The sequence below is a fragment of the Ostrea edulis genome, chromosome 5 (assembly GCF_947568905.1).
Source record: "Ostrea edulis chromosome 5, xbOstEdul1.1, whole genome shotgun sequence".
NCBI classification, from domain to species: Eukaryota; Metazoa; Mollusca; class Bivalvia; order Ostreida; family Ostreidae; genus Ostrea; species Ostrea edulis.
In genome coordinates, this window is record NC_079168.1 from 26467685 (window position 1) to 26488281 (window position 20597).

Below are 20597 nucleotides of genomic sequence, written 5' to 3' on the forward strand. Positions count from 1 at the left end.
TTGAACCAAACTCACGGCTTTCATAGTTTGGGTCCTATTCCCGCCACTGTTTTTAATTGGAGTGTAAGGGACAAAACTAGGCTTTTGTAGCATTTTCAATACTCAAAAGCTTATTTTAACTTTAGAAAATAATCATATATATTTAATTTCTATTAATTAGTCGTGTTTATAATAAATGAAGACCGAATACATAATTTGTGTCGAATATTATGAATAGATAAAAATAGCAATGGGGTTTGAATTGACTGACTACCTAATATGGCTACGTCAACAAACGAAATCAATTGAATTTGTTTTCGGGTCGCATATATCTCTGATCTGTTCCAATATTTTCTCAATGAACAATAGTTCTGCGGCTGAAATGAATAGTGATCAATCTCATATAAAAGAATACAAATTTAAGAGTAGGGCAAACACGGTCCGTTGAACACACTAGAGGTGGGATAAGGTGCCTACGAGGAGTAAGCATCTCTTGCTGACCGATCACAACCGCCATCAGCCCCTATCATGATCAAGTAAACGGAGGAATCCGTTATCAAAATCAGTATGTAAAGAACAGTCTAACAATTGGTATGAAACACGCCAGACAACAATCAGCCCAGTGATAGGCTGTATTTGTAAATAAGACCAGTATAACGACCAAATAATTTGCGAAATGCAGACTTCAAACGAGACCGTTGATCTAAGAATAGAAATTTTTTAAAAAAAACATAAAGTATTGTGACACAGAAAAAGAACACAAAACATCAATGAATTTGGCAAGCAGAACTATTACAGAGTGGACCATCTCACGACAGAACATTTACAGAGAGGACTGTCTGACAAGCGGAATACTTAGAGAGAAAATCGTCTCACGAGCAGAACACTTACAGAGGGGATCGTCTCACAATCGGTATACTTACAGAGAGGACCGTCTCACGAGCAGAAGACTTAGAAAAAGGATCTCTCACAAGCGGAACACTTACAGAGGGGAACGTCTCACGAGCAGAACACTTACAGAGAGGGCCGTCTCACGAGCGGAACACTACCAGAGAGAACCATCTCATGAGGAGAGCACTCCCAGAAAAATAACATCACAAAACAGTGCGACATTTAACTCTGGACACGACAAAAGTCCGGAGTTTCGCCAACCCTTTTATTAAGGATACAAATAAACCCTTTACAAAAAAAGATGGGATTTTATGTCCACAAGACATGCACCAACATTTACACTTGTAACTATTGTAGTTTTTAAGATATTTCACCTGAAATCAAAAAATCCCATGGGATTTTGGAGGGATTTTTAATCCCACTTGGGGGATTTTCACTCCTACCAAAAATCCCATGGGAGAAAAAATATAATTTCTCCCATAGGATTTTAACTCCCATATTTAAATTCAAAATGGGATACAATGTCCCATAGGAGGAAATGTCCCATAATGAACATGAAATGGCAGTGAATATCCTATTTGAGCATGAATGGGAATAAATATCCCAAATAAAACACAGGATGGGGACTTTTATCCCATGGATATAGTAATAAAGCAGAAAATTGTATCTTAAAGAGTGTTGTTTGTCATGATTCTTAAGAATGTACTTGCAAGTTAAGGAATGACATTAACTTTGTATCTAGTAATTACATTCCTAAATTATGTAGACCTATACATGTGTTAATGGATAAATGTCTAAACAACATGAGAAATTAAATTATATTAGAGCTCTGCATTACTAAACTCTTTCCCATGCAATTTCAATTGTATACATATAACCCTATCACAAAAATATTAGAATAAAATTGAACGGTATTAAATTATGCAGTTAGAACACTAACTTATTTACATGCAGCTGTTCACATTCTCTATTTACAACCCTTTACAGGTCGTCAGGTGTGAATATTCACAGGAACCGGTATTTTTGTCTGTAATAATAATAGTAGGCCCTATGGTACCATCCCCAATGAAAAAAATAACCCAAAAGGAATGGCACCATTTCTTACTCAAAACTTCGCTTCAAAATAATTCGAAAATTCTGCTTTTATCGTCCCCACCCCAATTGTCATTCTGATTCAGTAATCCCAGTGCTTTTATTAGGGGTGTGTGGTATATACCCCTACTCTTATCATTATGTACAGGCTAAATTACCGGTTCCTCTGATATGTTGTGGAATTTTGGAATAGCCTAGCTTACAGTTACAATTTGTTTACAATATATTAAAATTAGTGTTAATTAAGTGCTTACGGTGAAATCTGCTACTGCTAGATGATGCTAAGTTGTTTCGTGAACCGAATCAGACATCTCCAACAAGATTCTCGAAGATTTAACAACACAAGAATCATTTTACAAAATGCATGCTTCGGTCCATCATTCTCCCTCTGACAATCACATTCATTCTGAAGTCAAAGTACTTTCTCCTATACCTGAAGCGTCAAAAAGACTTTGACAGGTAAATACGAATAAACGGTTAACAGACATCTCGACCCTAAGAAAGTTCAGTCCTGGATGTTCTAGTCCAAAAAGAAGTATGATCCAATCTTATGCATTCATTTATTACATTTCCGGTTGAGCAACACCCAAATCCTCTAGAGACATTGTTTACAGTTATATGACATTACCTAAATGTGTGACACAATATTAATCCACCCCTGCTCAAAGGGGCATAAGCACCGAGCATAGACCTAAATGTTGCAGCCCTTCACTGGCAATGGTGACGTCTCCATACAAGTGAAAAATTCTCAAACAGGACGTTTACGTTTTTTTTGGTTTTTTTTTTTTTTAATTTTGTTTTCATTTTTTTAAATGTTAAACATGAAAAGTATAACTGAATCTGTGTTCACAGCCAAAATTTTAACCTTCTGGATGCAGGAATAAAAGCAATATTTTAGCCTTCATTCTGTGTTATGTAAACAAAGACTGGAGTCTTTTTATGTTTACATTTAAGGTGGCTCACTACACCGGGAAATAGTTTCTCAAATCAGTACAAATAGATTTAATATTTTAAAAAAGATCTGATGATATACAATAAGTGTGTATGCCAAAAACAGCAAAAAATGCAAATTTGGATAAAAACATGATTTTCAAAAATATTATTTCAACACATGAACAAAAGACTGGTGGATTTGAGCTCAAGATCTGTAGTTCACCAGCCCAATGCTCTCTCTCTCTCTCTCTCTCTCTCTCTCTCTCTCTCTCTCTCTCTCTTGCCCAATGCTTTATTAATTAACCACTTAGCTATGGTGTTATAGACGAATAAATCGATCAATACAAATACTTTCCCAAAACATTTAAATCGCCATCTTGTAACATAGTGTCATAAAGCTTTAGTGTAGTGAGTACCTTAACAAACCAGTGAAATGTTTAATTTTGTAATTGAATTTTCAAAGCATCTTTACTTTTGCACATGCAATTTTACAAAGATTATTCAATAAAGGGTAAAAAAAACAAAACACTTAAAATACTTGTTTTTGATCCACTGTAGATTTTAGGAAAATATTAGATTCCTGGGTCAGAGAAATCTAGACATCATTAAATGATAATGAAGTATTGTATAAAAAAAAAAAAAAAAAAAAAAAAAAAAAAAAAATTCAAGACTCTGCAATATGTTTGCAACTAGGAGAAATGGTCACAAGCTATTTTACACCCGCATCCCTCTTGGATCGAACCACTATAACTTTTAGGATAACAATAAATCCTCTCCCAACAATGTGCACATCTGCAAATGGCAATGAAGCATTGTACAAAGTTTCAAGTTTATCAGATAATCCATACAGGAGGAGAAGCATTTTAATGCACAATTTAAGACTTTGTGACAGACAGACTTACAGATATGGACAGAAAATACAAAAACCATATAATTATATGAAATGATTTTGCATGTAAAAAGTACATGAAGTGCACAATTATGATTTAAATGTAATTATCATTTTTATTAGGAATTTAGATGTCTCCTCTTTTTGCAAACAATTACACATGAAGATGACATATATAGTGAGCATATAAAACACTCCTACCAAAAATGTAAACAAATATGTGCAATGCAAGTTTGAAAAATATGTATGTCTTAAAAAGTGATTGACTAGATATCAGGAAGCAAGCAAGCTCACTCCATGTTACTGTGCTACAACTAACTGAAATTCACTACATTATCCAAAATCCACCCAAAAAGAACCAAAACCTACCAACACTAAATACCAATATATATCCATGTGAGGTCAAGGTTTCAGGAGTGAAACAATGTGTTTTTTAAACTTTAAAATCATTATGTTTTACTTTTGTAGGATATTCATAATGTTGAAATTGATTTAAAGCAATCAATTTTCAATTGGAGATACAAGGTACATGTATGCACATAAATGTACCACCCTGAATCTCATATCATACCTTATTATAGCTGGCAAAATTATGAAATGAAATTTAATGTCACCACAGAATTTATAATTTCCGTTTCTTTCTCTCAATTCACATGGAGACCTCCTTTTTTAGAGTCTTATTTTCTTTTACTTGAATGTTCTAAATTGAAATCTAAGGAATAATAATCTTGGAAGAAAAATCTACATGAAAATATTTTCTACTTTGAGAAACAAAATGACAAACATAACTGTTTTAAATGTAAGTAAGAAATAGAAAAATAATTCAATTTAATGCACTTACATATGTAATTGAAAGAAAATTCCTTTGAGTACATGATTTTAGAATGAAAATAAGATTGATTAATATTCAATAAAGTATTTCAATTTCTTCAAAACTTCGATCTTCAGATGATTTTCCATCCATTGACACCCCAAATGTATGATCACACACATTTAGCAGGAACATATGTTCCTCAAATCTCCTTCACATAACACTTGACTACTTTTGAAATGCAATTTAAGTCTTTTTAGAAATTAACAAAGATGAGTGTACAGATTCATACCCTAGCTGTTGATGATTGCTAAAACTGATCACTACTCAAAACTCTGAAACAAATCTTTATGGATTTTTTTGTATTTCACACACACACGCACACATACACGTACATGCATACACACATCAAAAATATCAACAAGACACTGACCTTAACTAAATACCTGAGTTATTTAGTTAAAAGTATTACTAACCTCAATATGAATGAAATCTATATAATACAGTAACTTTTCTTGCTCTAGGCATGCATTTATATGCTAAATTCTAATATTCAGTAGAAGTATAATACATGTATAAGGTGTAATTCATTCCCCCAAAAGCGTCTATACTGATGAAACATTTTACAATTATAAACTTGATATACACTTTTAACACTATTTGGATCTGACCTTGAATCAGAACCCTGGAGTTGCAAGTGTCACAATTTTTGTACATCTTTCTGTTTTTCTTGACAATGCATCCATCATTTATAATATTCTAGTGTCAACAAAATTAAAGAAGGATTCTTTTAAATCATAAAGACATGTAATTACTATGACCATTTTTGGTTCCATCTATTTTAAAGCTAGTATCAAAACCTTTAGATTCTAACATGTCTATATAAACTGTGTTTTTAATTATCAAATACCAAAAAAAAACCCACACAAAAAACCAACCAACTTTTAGCCATTAGTGTTTTATTTTGATAATTTAATTTACAGATACATGTATAAGTTGTCATAATGTCATTTAATTCTATTTTATTGATGCATTCCTCTTCTTGCCCTTGTAAAGCACAATCTCATTAAAATAAGATCTTTGATCCGCTCCGTTATTGTTATAAATAAGATCTTTGATCCTCTCCATAACAATAACGGAGCGGATCAAAGATCTTATTGAAACGACATAACAATAACGGAGCGGATCAAAGATCTTATTTTAATCAGATTGTGTAAAGCACCTTAGAGTAATAAACTGTTTTATATAAGGCTGCATGTATATAAATTTTATTATTATTATCACTGATAGAGGTCATGAAATTTACAATTACCTGTTCCTTCTTTACCTAAAAGTATCAATAGCATTAAGGAAGATGTTATCTAAATTTAAATGTTTTACACATAAACACTATATATCAAGTTTGGTTCCTCCTGGAGTCAGAATTTCTACCCTAGGAATCATGATATTTTCAAGCTTGATGTTTTGTTTACTGTCACAACAGAAGCTGACCACTAGCAATAGGTCACATGAGAGAATCAATTGACCTAAAAATCTATTAATTAACATGATTGAAATGTTTTAATCTTTATATCCATGATAAGATATTCTTTATATATTTTATATTGAATTCAATTGGTACTTTGACCTCTTTATTTTCAAAATAATTAGAATTATGTCTATATACACACATGTGAGAGTTGGCCTCCATGTGTCCAATGAAGAAATTATGAATAATGGAATGACAAATTAATGATTGTCTAATGCTTACAGGGATGGATCCAGGAATTTTTGAGAGAGGAGAATTTTACCATTAATTTTGGTTATCAAGGGAGGGGGGTCCACCCTCAAAATGTGTTATTTTTACTTTATTTTAGCAAAATTTCCTGAACCAGCACCCCCTCTGGATCCACCACTAGGTTATCATTTACTCCTTCATTCTTGATTACAAACCTAAGGACAATAAATTGTAATTTCACATTTTTTTTTAATTTGACAATATTTCATTATCACACAACAGCAAAATTATGAAAGCATATACATGTACGTACAATAATAGCAAATTGATTGTTCTGACATATCATTTGATATACATATATATTCATAAGAAAATTTGAACTATCATGCATATTATAGATTATCAGTCATCAAGTTTTTTGTTGTGTTTTTTTTTTTTTTCAAAGTAATTTCACATTTTGAATCTTGCTTATTAATTGATATGTTGATATGGAATCAAATGACATGCATGCACGCAGAAGCTATGTGAAAAATGTCAGATCTTGTGTAGCAATTTGTAAACCCAATGATTACAAAGCCTATTAGTATTCTATATCAGTAAAAGAAAATCCTATTTTAATTCATATTTTGCAATAGATATGATAAAAGGAATAAGCATTTAATAATAATTATCAAAATCTATAGTATAAAATTGAAAAACAATCTCATAAAAATATAACATATATTTTACACATGCATTTTTGTAAACTTTACAAAAGGAACAGATTTCCCCCCTGAATTTATATAAAAATCAGTATTATGTCCTGTGACATTTTGTTATTATGCTTTAATAAACTTCTAATATTGACTTTGTCCTTGCATGGTCATTTTGTCCATTTTTTTTTTTATATCTGTACCCAGGTTTTGTCTGGTGAATTTTACCCCAACTAATCCCTTTGTGTATAATACACATGGGATGTTCTTTACAGCTCAGCAAGCCCCTGACTTTGTTTCTCATTGTTCCTTATCTACAATTACTGGGTGAATGACTTTGTGAGGTTGTAATTTGCCATCTAATACTTTTATAAGCATTTCATATCATGATCAACATATCATGCTATTTCAGTCAATATTATAAATAATTCATTTGATACCTAATATGTAATATTGTAGGCTTATATGGTGATATTTGGAAAATAATGGCAAAGCAATTCTCAGCATGAACATTGAAAATTATGTTGCAATATACATCACCCAATACAAAGACAAAGGATACATTTTAATTTTTACGTTTAAATTCATATGAAATATTGTGAAATTCATAATCATGTGAATGCAATAGCTGCAGAACTGTAGCTCTCTGAGAAAATATTCATTGGTACAGATCTGTCCCAATATTTTCTCAGAGAGCTACAATTTTGCAGTTAGTGAATGTGGTTAACTTATACTACCATTAAGATATGTAATCTCTTTCTAATATTTGTTTAATTTGTACCTTTTTCATATTGTACAACAAAGTATAATTTAATGCACATTAATCCTCGGATTATAATAATTTTTTTAAATTAATTTTTTTAGGCTTAATTTTTTTTTAATTTATTTGTACAAATAGAAATTAAGTGCATCATAATATATACTTTTAAATGTAAGATGTACAATTGATATATAATCACTCATACCAACCATTCATACTCCACTCAAACATTTCAAAACTATGGATTATAAATTTTGATTAGTGCAAAATTTGTTAATTTCTATAAGGTCATCTCAAATCTTTTAAAATCATTTTAGTGACTTTTTGGGGGAAAACACCTGAAACACTTTTAAAGCCAATTTAAATGGTCCAGGTCAAGCATATTTTGCTTTTAGGCCAAATCTTTGTAAGATCATTTGTGCACTTTGACAATTATTTCTAAATATTCGGGCTAGTATAATGAAGAAGTATGGATGTTTCAATTTTCATTAACATTTAATACCAAAACCATATCTCCTTTGCTTGACCAAAAAAGCCCCCCCTCCACACACACACAGTGAGGTCTAGATCCGCCACTGTTTAATCTGTGATTTTGGGGCGAAGTTGGATCAATTTCATTTTATAAACAAGTCCAGTGGTACGATGGATTTTTCATTTTCAAGACAAATTAATAGAAATATAAATTGTTAGCCAGTAAAAAGAAGTAATGATTTAAAGCAGATACTTGGAACAGTGTTGATGTTAACAGGGACCTATATACTAGTTAGTATATAGGTCCCTGATGTTAACTTATGAAATTCTTATATTGTATACAAGATATTATCCAACTAACAGATAGACTTTTGCAATTATATCTTATGCATTATGAACTGTAGCTAAACAATATCACTATTAAAATCTTATGTCCATTTCCATGTAGTTGGGAATCAATTAAGCTTTCCTGGTTCCGATTTTGATTTAATTTTTATTTTGTGAATATAAATCAATATTTGTCTAATCACAGGAACCGGTAATTTTGTTTGTAATGATAATAATGAGAGTCTATACGATACCACCCCCCCACCCCCGTGTTTTTATTAGGAGGTGGTATTGAATACACCCGTAAATACAGGGCCGTAAATTACATGGAGGCGGAGGAGGCAGCTGCCTCCTCCAACTTTTGAGCCAAAAAAAATTAAAATTTAAAGTTCATTAGAATTTATGTTGTTTCCAATAACTAAGAACATGATACCTCCCTTAAAAAGCATTCCAAATCTTTCTTTTAGAATGAGTTAGTCAAGTAACATCTTAGAAGGCCCTAGAATCAAGGATTTTGCACGAAACGTGTTCAGTGTGCACAAAATGTGCTCAGCGTCTGGGGGCCTCGGCGGCCCCCAGACCCCCGCCTAATTTCCTGCCTCCTCCAAATTGAAGGTTAATTTACGGCCCTGAAATATCATTACAGACAAAATGGTAATATATTTACAAGTGCACTTTACGTATTGTTCTCCACGGGCAAGGGCACAGGCACCAGAAGTATGGATACATGTATTTAGAGATTGGCCTTCTACTGGTATATAATAAAATGAATTTTATTATACCGGTAGAAGGCCAATCTCTATACCGGTAGAAGGACAATCTCTAAAGCTTACAAAAAAAAACGTGAAACGATTACATGAATCGAAGAGGGATGAAATAGACTACGAATTCATACACTTCAGAGAAATTATTCCCATAAAAAAAAATATGAAAAAAAGTTGAGGGGGGGGGGTAGTAATATCCATATTTAAGGTGCCTGTGGGCAAGGGCGCATCCAGGAATTGTTTAAAGGATGAGCGGATTGCGACCCAAGTTTGTGCCTATTCCGCCCCGGCCCCAAAGAGGGGTGAATATCGCAAACTGGTAAAATGACCAGTTTTGTTTAAAACTATGGAAGTAAAGTGGAGTGACTACAACCCTCTCGATCCGCCACTGATGAACAAGAACTACATTACGGGGATTAGGAAGCACAGGGTTCATTTAGAATAATTGTAATCTTTAAGGAAATCTTCGTGGAGCACATTATCGCAAATAGTTGCTGAAATTGAACCTTACCATAATTCCGCCGGCGAGGATTGCAGCTATTTTCACTTTCACATCGCAGGAGGTGCGTTTGATGAGCTATCAACTTATACAGACAGTATCTCCTCATATCTACATGTACAGGGGCGGATCCAGGAATTGTGGTTACGGGGCGCCACTTTATGAGGCAGTGGGTCCATGGCGAAGCCCTGGTTGGGGCCCAGGGGGCGAAGCCCCCGGAAACTCCTGGGTTTTACAAATTTTATGGGGCTTGAAATATTTCTCCTATTTAGTCATTTGTACTACATGTATTTTCTATCAATTTAATAAGGTGAAATTAATAGAATGACCCAAATTTTAAGGTTTTTTTTTGGGGGGGGGGAAATATTAAGTTCTCCCAATAAAGTAATTAAAAAAATTAAAAGATTTTGTCATTTATTTCTCCGCCTACGCCCCCTCTAAATCCGCCACTGATGTATATTGCAATAATCTACCAGAATATACTGACACCTTATAGGTGATACTTCATTAGTACAAATGGACACCACCACCACCACCATCCCTCCAAAGGGAGGGGGTGAGACTAACAACGAAAGGGGAAAAACACATTCCGCAAATTATAATATACATGTAACAGGCTGTCTTTGCATTTAGTCCGAGTGTTTTCAGTTATCTTTTTAAAAATTCTATATATTGATTGCAACACAAACATCCTATTATAATTACATGGCGATGATAAAGTCTCAGTAAGTTTCCACAAAGCTGAAAATTGGTATACACCATATTGTACAAACTGATACAGAACTAAAATATTGCGGAAACTTATCAAAACTTTGCGGTAGACTATCAGTATAGCAATGTGCATACTAAAACAGAACAGTTTCTGCAAACCGAAATTTGCGCAAACTTGATCAGCTTTCAGCAAATTGTCGTTGCGGAAACTACTTGAAAACAACGTAGATATATCAAGTTTCAACAGGACACACCAAGTTTTTGCAGGAAGAAAGCTATCAAGATGAAAAATGAGTGCGGAAACTTGACGAAAACCACTTGTACACCTAAGTCTATGTAGTGAAATTTGTATTTTTCATCCATTTGTAAATTTCATGTTTTTAATGAAAAGAACTTATAATAATTGACATTAGTAAATACTATGTAATATTGCAGGTAAATTTTGTAGGGTATATAAGCGAGTGGGGGGGGGGGATTCAGACCAGCTTTTAGTGTTAGGAATTGCATGCTTTAGTCCCAGTTTGTGTTACTCTGAAGTGAAGTCCCAATTGGTTATTAAAATGCACGTACATAGATCTATACATTTCCATACACCTATATTCAGTGCAACCCCCCCCCCCCCTAAAATTTTCAAATTTAAGGTAAATCGCGGTATCTTGTTTAGAAAAATGTACTAAACGATAAAAGAAGCAATAATTTCTTCCACTCCCGGAGAAATAAATGACAAAATCTTTTGATTTCTTGCATTACTTTATTGGGAGAACTTAATTTTGTTCTAAAACCCATAAAATTTGAGTCATTTTATTAATTTCACAAATGACTAAATAGAAGACATATTTCAAGCCCTGTAAAATCCCGGAGCTTCCAGGGGCTTCGCCCCCCTGAACTCCACCAGCGCTTTGCTCTGGATCCACTGTGGGCCTCAAGACGGCCCCCAGACCCCCTGCCTCATAAAGTGGCGCCCCCTCCCTGTAACCGCATTTCCTGGACCCACCCCTAATATTACGAAGTTCATACAGCCAGAATCATCGAAGCTTAGACTGGGTATTTTGAATTGAAGATTTCCAAAACGCAGTTTGACAAATAAAAACGGGTGTGTAATGCTCTAGTATGAAATTATATTGGAAAAGAAGAATCTACACGCGTGCACATGCGCATGCCTTTCTGCTGTCTGACTGGCTCCATCCTTCAGACTCTCGCGTTATAATCTAGGGGATAATTGAATTATCTCTCAAGATCCATGCAAATGGCCACATTCAAGTAATAGACAATTGTGTAGTATTACATGAATTTACATTTGTTGATTTTAAAGCAAGATAACCATGAATTATGTATTGTATTCAGAGGCGGGTGTAATATTTCAGTTTGGGGCCCGGAGAAATTGCTGGGTGGGTGGGTCTAAAGACCGCCTTTAGACCTCAGTAAGTCCAGGACAAAGTCCTGGGTGGTTCCAGGGGACAATGCCTATGAAAGCTCCCGCTTTTTTCTCTCTTCTTTTTATTGCAAAAACTAGCACCATTACTCTCTAAAGTATTTTGATTGCATATCTTTATTCTTAAAAGCTGTATATTTGGCATGCGCATATTTAATATACATTAATGAAAAAAAAGTATAAAACTATATCGCATTAAAAGTGTACAAATTAAGTTTACTTAGTTCATTCCCAACATTGGGTGCATGATCTTTAGTTCCTTAGAATGTATTAAGTACTAGAGACACACGTTACATGGATATGAAAACAGACTCAGATTTGATTGATAGGATATTGTTTAAGTTTCCTCTCGAGAATTTTTCACTCATATGAAGACGTCACCATTACCGGTGAAGGGCTGAAAACATAGGCCTATGCTCGGTGCTTACGGCCTTTGAGCATGGAGGGAATTTATCGTGCCACAGAAGTTGAGACAGTGGGCCTCGGTTTTTGCGTTCTCATCCGAAGGACTGTCCCATTGGGTCGTCTCCTACGACAGGCAAGGAGTACTGAGGACCTATTCTACCCGGTGTTGTAAAGCATAAGATTCTCCCCCGCATAGACATTCCCTCCGGAAAAACGGGCCCGGGATAGACATTCCCCCCGGAAAGATGGGCCTGGAATAGAATTTCCCCTTACGAAGAATTAACCCGGATCCAACCCAACCCCCCTTGGAAAAACCGTCCCAATATAGAAATTCCCCCTAAATGACAGTACACCCCCATTCTTACATTTTAGCTATGTATCTGTTTCCATTTCTATTACTAGAATTATCTTGCTTACTTAGACCCAGTAATTCTTCTGATTATTTTTGTGTGTGTGTATCGTGAACAATCATCATCTTATGATTTTTTATAAAATGGAAATTGCTCAAATCGTGTAATGGTATATCAAAATTCATTCAGACATCTTAAAAGTCTTTATCGTTATTTACTAGTATCTAACATTTGAATTAGTAAAGTTGGGAAGAACTTAAATGATTTTTTTAATTTAAATAAACGAGAAAATTTAATAACTTTTATTTATACAGTTCATCTATTTTACTTTTCAAATATTTTAATTATACATCTTATAGTCGATTTTTTACGAAAAATCCTACTTATATTGACCATCGTTAAAGTCTTTTGGTAAGCATATTGTATTTACAATATGCATTTCAAAGTTTTCAGCGTGTAAATCCAACTTCATGTCAACAACAAAAAATATTCGTTTGTTTTATGAATATCGTAATATTAATGAGCGTATATCTATTTCCTTAAACTATTATAACAAATGAAATCCGGAAACAGGGGGGGGGGGGGGGGGGTGTTCTATATATACCAGGGTGATTTGACTTTGTACATAGGGGGAAATTATATGCTGGGGCGCAATTCCGGGCCCGTTTTTCCGGGGGGGGGTCTATGATACAACACCGGATCCCCACGGGATAAAACATATCTGATATACATATTACATGTAAAAGCCCTACATTAACTGGATATTGGACTACAGGGGCTTTGCAATTGAGGACTAACCAAATCACGGTTAGGGTGGTTCGGGAGGGGTTGTCCCCCTCCCTTACGGGAGAAAATATTGAAGCAGAGCAATTTCAAGTACATTAAATTCTTATCTTTGAAAAGATGTTGGGGGAGGGGGGGGGGGGGTGCGATCTCCACACCCCTTAATTCCGCAAGTGAGACTGTTAGTTAACTCTATGGTAAAATTTAGAAGATATAAAACAGAAAGAATTTTGATACAAGTAAAAAGTTTCATATATTTTTGGAAAATTATCTAGATGTGCAATATTTAGGATTAAGCTCAATAAAAATCCGAAGTATGTAACATTTGATAAGGGTAATTTTCGCATGGGGCGCCTTTATGCCGGCTTGATTAGATCGGTCGTATACGTACATTTAATGACAGAGTGAAATTTCAGTGTTTTTATTGAAGAAAATATGTGGTTGTCATAGACAAAAAACTCCGCACTTTTATCGTGTCCAGAGTTAAATGTCGCACTTTTAAAGGTATTTTGTTGATTAGGAATATGCATTGATTGATCACTATTTTACGATCAAGTGTTGCATCTATATATTTTGGAAAATGAACTATACGTGATGGCTGGTCGAGGGGTTGGGGAAAGGGTGGGTGCTTTGATCAGTCCGCTACTAAAGTTTTCCTAGTAATGAAGACAGTATTAGTTCTTCATTGTAAAATCTATTTCCAATATCAACCGTAACTATTTCAACTCCAGTAAAGCTTCCACCAAAAATTACAACAAACAACAAATCATCAATACATAAATGTTCGAGATTATGTCTCTAGGTAGTGTCAAAAATAACAACGAAATCTTTCTTTGGAAGCGGAAGACCATAATGATAACAGAGATAACAATGAGGTCTTCAGTTGGAAGCGGAGGACCTGAATTACAGTAAACAAAAAACCCACATATACTAGACTAGATAGGTTAGGGTCAATGACTTATGATCTCGTATCTGACGAAGCGTAACGTGTAGAATTTAATAGGGTAGTTTGTTAATTGGGAATACAAAATGACTGACTAGTGGGACCACTATTTTTTTTAATTTTATTATTATTATTTAAGTAGTGTCAAGAACAACGGAATCTTCCGTTGGAAACGGAAGACCTTAATGATATCTTATTCAGGTTTCCATTTGGGAGCAGAAGACCTTAATTACAAGACTTGTTCGGTTAGGGTCAATCTGTTATGTTGTCGTGTCTGACGAAGCGTAACGACTAGGATTTAAAAGGATAGTTTGTTAATTGAGAATACACAATGACTGACCAGTTGGGCCACTATATTTTTTTTTTATATCCGTGTGATTATTTCCTGTACATATAGTATTGAAATTGTACATTGTATAGAATATCAGGGACTAAGTAGAGTGATTGATCAGTATTTTCCGTTCAAGTGCCATTTCTATCTGGTCAAAACGAGCCTTTTGTCAATTTTGGACAATAAATCCTGCAGGAGGAGGGGTGGCTTCTGCTCCTCCGCCGCTAAAGTTTTTTTTTTTAAAATTTCAAAATATTCAAAAATAAACACGATTATCTATTCTAAATATTTAAATTATTCAAAATGTTAACGTTGTCTATTTCAACTTCCAATATAGTTAGGAAGCTAAGTGAATAACGCTGAATATTACCGCAGATATCCATTGACTTCATTTACCTAATTATTATAGATCAACACAATTATATTTATACATTTACTTAAAAAAAGTGGCGGATCCAGGGGGTTAAATTGCAATATGAATACTTTACTTTTGAAGAAGAAGAAAATAGAAAACCCAAACAAATAGAAACTCCAAATAAACAATGAAACATACTAGTAAAGATCACAGGAATTTATCACGTACAAAATCAGTATCTAGGTAGTATTAGTGGGTTAGTGTCTGACGAAGCGTAACGGTCAGGACTCAATGGTGAAGTTCGTTAATTGGAATTACACAATGACTGACCAGTGCTTTACGTTCAAGGGTAAAAATGGGCCACTTGTCAATTCTAGAAATTGAATTGTGCGAGGGAGAGGGGGATGTTCGCTCTCAGTCATCCACCACTAAAGTTAATAAACATCATATGATGAATTCCTTAACATGTATATATGTAAAGTATTCAAAATGTTAACATTATATCTACTTGTATTTTAACTTCCAATAATGTTACAATGATAGATGAGTACCGCTGTTATAGGCATCACCAAAATTATCTAGCTAGTGGCGGATCCAGAGGGGTAAGAAGTAGGCATAAAATCGTGATAACAGTACTTTGCTTTTGGAATAATGATAAATAAACCCTGACAAGACAACCCTGATATATATATAAATGTCCGTGATCATAGAAATGTATCACATAAAAATTCGATGACTAAGTGGAATAACAATTAATTGTCAATGATAACAGGTTTTCATTGCGAAGCAGACCTTAATTACAATAAACAAGTACATCCATACATACAAGACTAGTTCGGATATGTTGTCATGTCTGACGAACCGTAACGAGTAGGATTTAAAAGGGTAGTTTGTTAATTGGGAATACACAATGACTGACCAGTGTCCCCACTACATTTTTTTTTTATTTCCGAACTAAACATCGTGTGACTGTTTATACCATACAGATATGAAATATTCAAATTGTACATTGTAGAATACCAGGGACTAAGTAGAGTTACAATGGGAGTAGTTTTTTTAATTGGAAGTACACAATGACTGACCAATATTTTCCGTTTGAAAGTGCCATTTCTATCTGGTCAAAACGAGCCTTTTGTCAATTTTGGACCATAAATCCTGCAGGAAGAGGGATGGCTTCCGCTCCTCCGCCTCTAAAGTTGTTTTTCTAATTTCAAAATATTAAAAAATAATCCTCGTATGATTATGTATCCTAGATATTTAAAGTATTCGAAATGTTAACGTTGTTTATTTCAACTTTCAATATAGTTAGGAAGCTAATATTAAGTGAATAACGCTAAATATTACCGCAGATATCCATTGACTTCATTTACCTAATTAGTAGATCAACACAATACGTCTACCTAATAACTGGCGGTTCCAGGGGGTTAAACTGCAATATCAATACTTTGCTCTTGAAGAAGAAGAAGAAGAAGGGGGAAAAACCAAACAAATAAAAACTCCAAATAAGCAATGAAACATACGAGTAAAGATCATAGGAATCTATCACCTACAAAATCAACTCACGACTAAGTAGTGTCAGTGGCAACATAACGGTCTGTATTCAATGATGAAGTTTGTTTATTAGAAATACACAATGACTGACCAGTGTTTTACGTTCAAGGGTAATGTCTATCTGGTCAAAATGGGCCGCTTGTCAATATTAGAAATTGAATTGTGCGAAGTAGGGGTGGGGTGTCGTTCTCGGTTATCCACCACTAAAGTTAATAAACATCATAACATCATATGATGAAGGCATGCCTTCATCATATGATATATATATATATAGTATTCAAAATGTTTACATTATATCTACATTTATTTTAACTTTCAATAAGTTAGAATGATAGGTGAGTACATGTACGTACCGCTGTTATAGGCATCACCAGAATTAATTTAGCTAGTGGCGGATCCAGGGGGGTATTATAAGAAGTAGGTATAAAATCGTTGTAACGGTACATGTACTTTGCTTTTTGAACACTGATAAATAAATCAGATAATCCTGATATATAAATGTCCGAAATCATAGAAATGTATCACAATACAAAATCGTTGACTAAGTAGTGTCAATGGATTGATTTAAGGTTTCATGTCCAACGAAGCGTAACGATTATGATTTACGAGGGTAGATTGTTAATTAATTGGGAGTACACAATGACTGAAAAGTGCTTTACATTCAATAGTCGTGTATATCTGGTCATTAAGTGGCTGGGGAAATAATTAGTATTATGCGTGAGGGATGGGAATGGGACGGGGGATCCGCCCATTCGCCACTGAAGTTATAATTTGAAAAATAAACATCGTATAGTTAAATTCTTTTGCGTATACAAGGTATTCAAAAATATTAACGTCATCTATTTTATCATCCAATGAAATTAAAATGATAAGTGAAGACTGTTGTAACCACACAACTTGTGTAACTAATTAGTGGCGGATCTCGGGGTTAATACATTTGTAAGTAGACCTAAAAATTTGCGATAACATTGCTTTGCTTTATAAGTAAAAAAGTCTACAATATTCATAAAACATTGATACACAAATGTCGAAAATCATAGAAGTTTATCACTATAAAATCGCTCGAGATGTTTAGAACACTTAGAGCCGAACTTCCCTAGAGTCGAGACGTCTGTTAACCGTTTATTCTGACACGCCTGTCAAAGTCTTTTCGACGCTTAAGGTAATGGTAGCAATCGGAGAAAGTACTTTGACTTGAGAATGAATACGATTGTAGAAGGGAGGGAAAGATGGACCGAAGCATGCATTTTGTAAAACGATTCTTGTGTTGTTAAATAATCGAGAATCTTATTTGAGATGTCTGATTCGGTTCACTAAACAACTTAGCATCACCTAGCAGAGTTCATCTTTCACCGTAAGCACTTGACACTAATTTTAGAATATGTAAACAAGTTGTAAGTTAGGCCTATTCCGTAATTCAACAACATATCACAGGAACTGGTAATTTAATATGTAGTAATAATACTGCTACCCTTTATAAAACCACAAGGATGGTGGGTGACGATAATTTTAAGAACTATTTTGAAACGAAGTTTTGAGTGAAGTATCAGCCCTTGTAGCCCCCCCCCCCCCCCCCCCCCCCCTCTCCCCCCCAATAGCAGCTGATTAGGGGATGGTACGGTATATGGTATACCCACACTATTATTAATACACTGACAAATTACCGGTTCCTGTGAACAGATTTTAACACCTGACGACATATGAAGGGTTGTGAATAGTGAATGTGAGCAACTGCATGTGAATGCACGGGCAATGGAAGTTGATGTAAATAGATACATGTAGTATGTGCATGTATATATATTTATACATGCACATACTATATATTTACATTAACTTACAGTGCCCGTGTGTGAATGAGTATTTCATAGTGTTCTTGTCTGCTTGTTGCAATAATATAGTCCCGTCCAATTTTATATGGAGATTTTTGTGCAAGGTTATATGTATACAATTAAAATTGCATGGGGAAAAGTTTAGTAATGCAGAGCTCTAATATCCTTTATTATCTCTCATGTTTTTTAGACATTTATTCACAAACACATAGGCCGACACATAAGAGTTTATAATTACTATATATATTTAAAAATTAATGTCATGCCTTGGCTTTTAAGTATATTTTAAGAATCATGACAAACAACACTTTTTAAGATACAATTTTCTGTTTATTGTTATATTCATGGAATAAAAATCCCATCCTGTGCTTTATTTGGGATATCTATTCCCATTCATGCTCAAATAGGATATTTACTGCCATTTCATGTTCATTATGGGACATTTCCTCCTATGGGACATTGTATCCCATAATAAGTTTAAATATGGGAGTTAAAATCCTATGGGAGAAATTATATTTTTTCTCCCACAGGATTTTTGGTGGGAGTGAAAATCCCCCAAGTGGGATTAAAAATCCCTCCAAAATCCCATGGGATTTTTTGATTTCAGGTGAAATATCTAAAAACTACAATAGTTACAAGTGTAAATGTTGGTGCATGTCTTGTGAACATAAAATCCCATCTTTTTTTGTAAAGGGTTTATTTGTATCCTTAATAAAAGGGTTGGCGAAACTCCGGACTTTTGTCGTGTCCAGAGTTAAATGTCGCACTGTTACAAGCAGAACACTTACAGAGGGACCGTCTCACGAGCAGAACACTTACAGAGAGGACCGTCGCACGAGCAGAAGACTTAACTAGAGAGTGGACCGTCTCACGAGCAGAACACTTATTAGAGAGCGGACCGTCTCACGAGCAGAGCACTTACAAAGAGAACTCTCTCACGAGCAGAAGACTTAATTAGAGAGTGGACCGTCTCACGAGCAGAACACTTAGAGAGAGGACCGTCTCACAAGGAGAGCACTCACAGAAAGGAACATCTCACAAGCAGAACATTTACAGCAAGAACTGTCTCACAAGCAGAACACTTACACAGAAAACCGTCTCATGAGGAGAACACTTACAGAAAGGAACATCTCACAAACTTAAACGACAATAGAGGAACATCATTACATCCACATTAGATTTACCAGTCAATATAACCTATTGAGATTTAGCCTCCTAAGTTATTGCTATATCCGAATATGACGCCATAAAAATTAGATGAAATATACATTTCCTTAAAAAAAAAAAAGGTATCTTTTCAAGCCAATTTTCTATAGAAATCATGGGCTGCCTGTGTGTATTGACCTAACCAATTTTCACATATACATGTATTTACCTTCACAAATAATCACCGTCCTATATGCAACATGAACGTGTCGTACTAATTAACCTATTTCCCAATTGATCATGCCCGACACTTCTGTCCCAAATAATGGTGTTCGCTAGTTGAGGGGAAATAGCGGGGAATGCATATATATTTACAGCCTTGCTCTTAATAGATAATTTAATAAATAAGTCATTACTAAATTTATTATTTCATTTAGTTCTATATAACTACCACCATGGCCAGACCAAGGACAAACATGAACTGTTAGAAAAAAAGCACGACTTATATGTAAGGGATACAAGACGAAGATGGTCTATTATGTCAGATACGGACTGGCACGAACCGCGTAGCGGCGAGTGATCAGTCCCGTATCTGACACAATAGACCATCGAGTCTTGTATCTTACTTAAAACATTGTTCTATCTAAAAACAAATGCATTTAAACGCACACAAAAAACCCACGTACAAATAATCATTGGTATAGACAAATATATTTACACCTTTCGTTTCTGCATTTGTTTTTAATAATTTTGATATATTAGGAATTCATAAACTTTAATGGCACACAAGGTCAAATCTTGTCTTTAATTCACAAAAAACTGTTAGCTCATCATTTCAATTGTCATAATACGGTACTCCTCAAAACAGGGTTTTGTTCTTCATGGAAAGCGATTCGAACACTTCTATTGTCTGAAGACTGTACTCAACAAAACAGG